This window comes from Macadamia integrifolia, unplaced genomic scaffold, assembly GCF_013358625.1.
Source record: "Macadamia integrifolia cultivar HAES 741 unplaced genomic scaffold, SCU_Mint_v3 scaffold1391, whole genome shotgun sequence".
NCBI lineage: Eukaryota > Viridiplantae > Streptophyta > Magnoliopsida > Proteales > Proteaceae > Macadamia > Macadamia integrifolia.
The window spans coordinates 145,253-152,043 of NW_024868188.1; the positions used below are offsets into that span (position 1 = coordinate 145,253).

Genomic DNA, 6,791 nt, shown 5'->3' on the forward strand with positions numbered 1-6,791 from the left:
ATATAAATGCATTTCCGGTCTCATCCATTGATTTGAGTAAATAAATCATGGTATACCTGGAGTGGTCATCTATAAAGGTTATGACATAATTGTTTCCTCCCCTAGACTCATATGATTTATAGTCACTCAAATCATTATGAATTAATTCCAAGAGATCACTTTTTCTATTCACAGCTTTATGAGGCTTTTTTGGTTAACTTTGTCTCTACACAAGTTGTATACTTGTTCACAGGGGGTTCCACCTTATTGGTGATCATGTCTAACTTGCATAGTTTGGTGATATATTTTACATTACTATGACCCAACCTACTATGCCACAAATCAAAAGAGTTAGTAAAGACAACAATGTAAGCAGAAGAAGTACAAGCTTTCTCAATTACAACATTTTCAACGCTTAGTACAAATAATCCCTCATTAAGGTATCCCTTCCCCATATTACTATGACTCAATCTACCATGCCACAAATCAAAAGAGTTAGTAAGGGCAACAATGTAAGCAAAAGAAGTACTAGCTTTCTCAATTACTATATTTTCAACACTTAGTACAAATACCCTTTACTAAGGTATCCTTTCCCCACAAATACATTGTTCCTAGTGATAACCACCTTATCACTCTCAAAAGCTAATTTCATTCATACTTTATTAAGCAAATGAACTGAAATTAAATTACGCCTAATGTCTGGTACATGGAGGACATTGGTGAGAACCAGTCTTCCCTGAAATGAACTTCAACATTACTTTTCCTTTCCCCATAATAGGGGCACTTTGGAAATTTTTCATAAATACCTTTTTATCTCCCATACTCATGGAATAAGAGGAGAACATATTCAGATCATCACAAATATGTCTTGTAGCATTGGTATCTAATACCCAATCCTTTTTCAACCAAATTTGCTTCAGTGACCATAGAAAGACGTTTTCTAATAGATTCATCTTTTCAGATTTTTTCTTCTTGAATCGGTAATCTTTCTTGAAGTGCCCTGGCTTACCAAACACATAACAAGTGAGTTTCTTCTTCTTAAAAGAAGGCTCATCAAAGTTTTGACGGATCTTCATTTTCTTGTCTTGTTTGTTGGTTTCTACCAAGTTCACTTTTAAGCGTTTCTTCCCAAGGTCTTTTTCACCATTGTCCTTGTTTCGATTCTTTTCCTCAATTTTGATTCTTACAATCAACTGGTCCAAGGTCAACTCTGTCTTCTTGTGTTTCATTGACAACTTGAAAATATTCCAAGAAGATGTAAGCTTTTCAATCAAGGCACTGGTCACAAATTCTTATGGTAGAACCTTCCTTTACTAGCTTTCCAACCAAGATTTGAAATTAATCAATTTTGTTTGAAATTGTTGTCACTATCTTTCATAGTGAGAAGCATCCTTACCTCAAAAAAAAAAAAAACTTAACGTAATTCTTAACACTCCACGTCCAATTAGTTGGATTTTTGGACTATGTGGTTGACTGGTTGTTGACCAAAAGATTTGTAGCACCTCATATTTGGTTCAACTCAAAAGAGTTAGAATTTCTCAACACAGATTGGAGAATGGAAGATGCGAAGAAGAAGGATACGATCGAGCCAAGGAGATGAAGCAATTCGATGATTCTAAGATCGGAGTGAAGGGACTCATCGACTTTGGCATCACTTCCATCCCTCGTTTCTTCATCCACCCACCCAACTCTCGCCCCCTGCACCTTCACCGCCACCTCCTCCTCCGAATCTCCTTATCCTGCATCTAATCCCATTCCCACCGTTGACTTCTCCGGCTTCAACTCTGGCCGTAGATCCATCATTGTCGACCAAATCCGAGACGCCTCCCATACGCTGGCCTTCTTCGAACTTACCAACCATGGCATCCCCTCCGCGGTTCTCGACCGTACGATCGCTGCCATCAAAGCCTTCAACGAGCAGTCGACGGAGATCAAAGCGATCCACTACAACCGCGATATGGGACGCAGTGTATCATTTTCAACCAGCTTCGATCTCTACAAATCGAAGGCCGCCAGTTGGAGGGATACCATAGAATTAAGGTTGGGCCCGAAATTCGACACCGGTGAAATCCCGGAGATCCGCCGGAGTGACCTAGTGGAGTGGAACAGGCAGGTGCAACGGTTGGGAGAGACATTGATGGAGATCTTGTCGGAAGGGTTGGGAGTGGAGGGAGAGACGTTGAAGGCGTTGAGCTGTATAGAAGGAAAGACTATGGCGGCCCACTACTATCCGTTCTGTCCCCAAACCAGATCTGACGCTTGGGAATGCTTCTCACACGGATCTGGTAGTGTTGACGGTGTTGCTGCAGGACCAGATAGGAGCGTTGCAGGTGAAGAAGGGAGAGCATTGGGTGGATTTCAAGCCCGTACGTGCTGCTCTCGTCATCAATATCGAGGATCTTTGCTTAATTAATTCTTTTATCAGAATAAAAAAGAAAAAGGTGCTTAATTCTTTTAATCTAACCCACACGGTTAACTGTATTAGATTGAAATGACCTTCTAACAATCGAGGAAGGTTACATGCACGAATGTAGGGGCGTCAAACTCAAACCCGAACCAATAGAAAGTAGTACCAATCGGCCCCAAAATCGACTGTAGGGAGGTGGCGAGTGATAGTGACGATCCAACAGTTGAGGTGTATATCAGGATCCTTTCAACTATTGGATTCTCCTTTCAGCTATTGGATTCTCACTGCCACTCATCACTCACGGTAGAGGATTTTGATCCAACCGATCAGGCCTAACGGTATGAAGATCGATCTTACTCACACTCATGAAATATGTCAGGTTTGAGCCCGATCCATATATAAACAAATAGTACATGGTGCAAAAGCTAAGTCTGATCGGCCCAACCAATTTATAAGCTTGACTTAGCCCAACATGTTTTGCACGACCATTTATATGTATAGTTTGAATTTTTTTGGGTAGAATGGGATATATATTGATATGTTATCAATTATTGAATGTAACTAAGTGTAAATTAAGTAAATTATTGAATGTAATTAAGTGTAAATTAAGTATTTCTTAAAATTTTAATGATTTAATAAAATATATTAAGTTTCTTAAATCTAAGACAATTAAGAACCTTTTAAGGTCTATTTAAGACTTTATTGGTGCATTAGCCTTTTTAAGGCCTGATTAGCCCAATTAAAAGAAGCTCGATTAAATCCCGGAATCCAACTAAGCCTAACCCGAGATTGACTAATTCCTTAAATAGACAAGTCACAGTGCAAGGATACAGGCCCACCAGGACTGACTAGGCTCAATCAAGACTAGCCTTACCCAACCGATTGACACTCTTGCACGTAAGGGTATGAGGCCAACACCTATTTTTACTATGTAAATAGCAGGAAGTTGGACAGATGTTGACCACTCACATGTTATTGTTATTGGATTGCCCATATGTATAGTATGGGTAATTGGTACAAATTAGGGGTCAAAAAATGAAAATGAAAAATGAAAAAAAAAAAGAGAGGGAAAACAGAGGATAAACTTGTTCGATATGGACCAGTCCATGCTGATCAGTATTGATGTCGTATCAAATTTGACAGTGTAGATATCTGATCCAATACCATGCACTTAAACCATGGGTAACAATGGAGCTCTATGATCAACACTTGAAACTCTATGCCCTAGAGAAAGACTACCAGGTAACAGTCTAATAAATAAATAAGGGGAAAAAATCCATGTATACTTAGTCACCCCCACTATGCCTAGATATAGGGGTGGCAAAAAGACCACCATGCCCCTTTGTTAGATGCTTGTGTGCCTCTCCTAATTCATCCCAGCATTAATGCAGTGTGTTGTTTTATAGTTGTCCTTGTTGGCAACTCGGCCACGTGGTGATGATGATGCGGCCAGTTTGGATGACGTGGATGAAAATGATGACATGACAGTGTCTAGTATCACCGATGAGATAACAGAACTCCTTGGTATGCATGGAATGCTTTGATGCATCCTTAGTATGTGGTGTGGGTTTCTAGGTCAAAACTGGTAAAATTAGCTTATTTACGATCGGGAGCATTTTCTACAGTAAAAATGATATTTTTGGAAGATCTTTTCTTCATAAAAAATATATATTATAATTTATCTAATCCAGTGCATCTGATTTTGTCACATTTCGATACCGTATGAAGAAGTTACGGCATTTGTGATAGTCGAGGGTAGTTTCGGTATTGAAGATGAATTTTTTAAAGGAAGTGTTCTTCATGTAACATACGACAAAAATCCAATCTTTCCAACGGTTCTGATTTCATCGTATTCCGATTCCGTATGAGAAAGATTTGTCATTAGAAAGGTCTAGGGGCATTTTGATCTTTTTACATGGATGAATCAGATGATTGAGTCTTCTGGAAAGTCGTAGAGCAATAGTTTCAATGCATTTCGTTTCATCTCGATCGGATGTCGTATGAAAAAGTTATAAGTGTTTCCGTAAAGTTTGTTTGAAAATCCATCAGTTGCACTCGGTGTTGGGTGGATTTTTCGAAATTTATTTTTGAAATTTGAAGGGCTTTGGTGTAATTTCAAGATTTTGAAAGTCTGAGTTGCAGGGAGTCTTTAAGCACTGAAATATATTGAGGCAGGTGCTTGATTGTAATAAAGAAGAGTAAAGAGAACTGAAATGGATGGTCCAGATTCGACATTTAAGCTTGATGCCCATCCAAAGGCTGCTGAGATTTTACGCTGACATGGACAAGATAGATGCTTACACATAGGATTTGATTGGTTAGATGCATAATCCTTGATGCACTGGCGCTCCACCTTATCAAGGTATGTTGTGGTGTTTCGCACGTGCATAGAAGGTATAAAAAAGATTCCGATCTTAAAGATCTCATGAGATATGATTAAAGCCATAATGGAGGATTCGGATCCAATGGTCGATAAGCCTTTTACTTTTGTGAGAGGAAGACAAGCTCCCTTAAAATCCGAAAAAGCAACCAAGCAAAGATCGACAACAAAAAGTGTCAGCTGACCGCTGACATCATCATGACTTCATCAGTTGACTATCTATTCAAATATTGTGGTTGAGATTTACTATCCGCTATTTTAATCAGACAGTCTAGATTAGGAGATTCTCCTTGATGAGATCTATGGCCAGATTTGCGCCCCTGTTGCGCTCGCCGCCGGTGTAGCCTATGCCACTCCTACGAAGATTCTATTTCAGGCAATCTCATTGCTCAAACTTTAAATGGAAATATCTCCTTCATTTTAACTCGGATTTGGGTGAACCAAGTTGCTGCTTCTTCGTTTTTTCAAGCCCTACACCATGGAAGTAAGAAAAATGAGTTTTGAGTGAAGGAAGGCTAGGGTTTTGGTAGGAGAAGTTTTTCCCTCTTTGTTGGTCCTTGAATGAATATGAATACTTGATGATAAATGTTCTTAGGCCATTAAAGGAGGTAAAAGAGGTGGTTGAGGTGTATTAATGATACATTAATTCAAAGCTAAGGAGGAAGAGAAGAAATTAAGGATGTGTTTACTTTAAATAGCAAGAAACCAAGGAGAGAGAAGGTGTAAGCATCAAACTTGTCAGTACAAATTTCCAGTCATCCCAAGCAATCAGTTGTGAGATTCTCTAACCTTTGATTTATATTATATGCATGTATGTATGTTAGGGTTAGTTGTGGATGAATGTTTACATGCTAGGTTAGTTGTGGATGTACTATAAGCATGCTAGCTAGTTGTGGAAGTATATGCTAGGCAGAGCTTGACTGTAAGGCATTGATATAAGCCCAATTTAATTGTATTCTTTATTGAGTGCTTAGTGGGAGCTAAGCATTGGGAGTGGGTGCTCCTGTGTAGTGGGTGCTACACATTATACCGACACTGTGAGTGCCATCTCAACTTCAGCTTGAGAAAATTGGGTGTGGGTGCTTCCGACTGTGGGTGCCGTCAAAAGTAGTGTATTGAGTAGGTACGAAGCCTTTACAGGCACTACTCCGGGGATGTAGGCAAATTGTCGAACCTTGTAAAAATCCTATATTGTGGATGCTTGTTGTTTGCATTTTATATTGAAGTACGTGGAATGTGGAATGTGTGTGCATACTTGGAAGTACCTATGAGAGGCTGAGTGTGTATACGACTGTGTCCAAACAGGGACAGGTATATCAAGTTTTTCTTCGCCAGACATCGGACAGGTTTTTAGGGATCTGAATTGGACTCACTGATTCACCCCCCCTCTTAGTGACTGCCGAGTTACAACACAGTGGTCATGTAACCAGGTAGCGATCCCTGTCCAATAAATAATTTTGAAATTCCTATGGGTACAACTTTTGAGCTGCAATAGTTTTTACCAAAACAACCATATATCTAGGGTGAAGTTATCTTTTAGCCCACAGATAAGAAACCTAGGGACATCATAACTCTTCCCCTATATGTTGAAGGTCTGGAATGCCATTCACTCCTTCCCTATGCTCATTCAAGTGCAATGACGGCCACTGGTGAAAGAATCCCTCCTTCAACATGGCTTAAGGAAAACTGAGTCCATGCATTTATATGTTTAATTAATATGTGAGATTTGATATATTTTCAGATTATTTCCAATGATGGATACAAGAGTGTGGAGCATCGAGTGTTGGCCAATCATCTTTGCCAGCCACGCATCTCAATTGCTACTTTCTTCAATCCAAGCAAAAGAGAGCACTTCTATGGACCCCTTCTAGAGCTGATATCGCCAGATAAACCAGCCCTTCACCGGTCATTTACATTGTCAGAATTCTTAACAAGGTTTTTCACAACAGAGATGGGCAACAAATCTTTGATAAGCTACTTTCAACTGTGACAGACAAATGACCAATAGGTTGAAAAATACAATAA

At 39.4% G+C, this 6,791-nt stretch overlaps 1 pseudogene; it reads left to right on the top strand.

Annotated features, from left to right (window-relative positions):
* Positions 1 to 1,525: 1,525 nt before the first annotated feature.
* Positions 1,526 to 2,629, top strand: LOC122063638 (annotated as a pseudogene).
* The last annotated feature ends 4,162 nt before the right edge of the window (positions 2,630 to 6,791 follow it).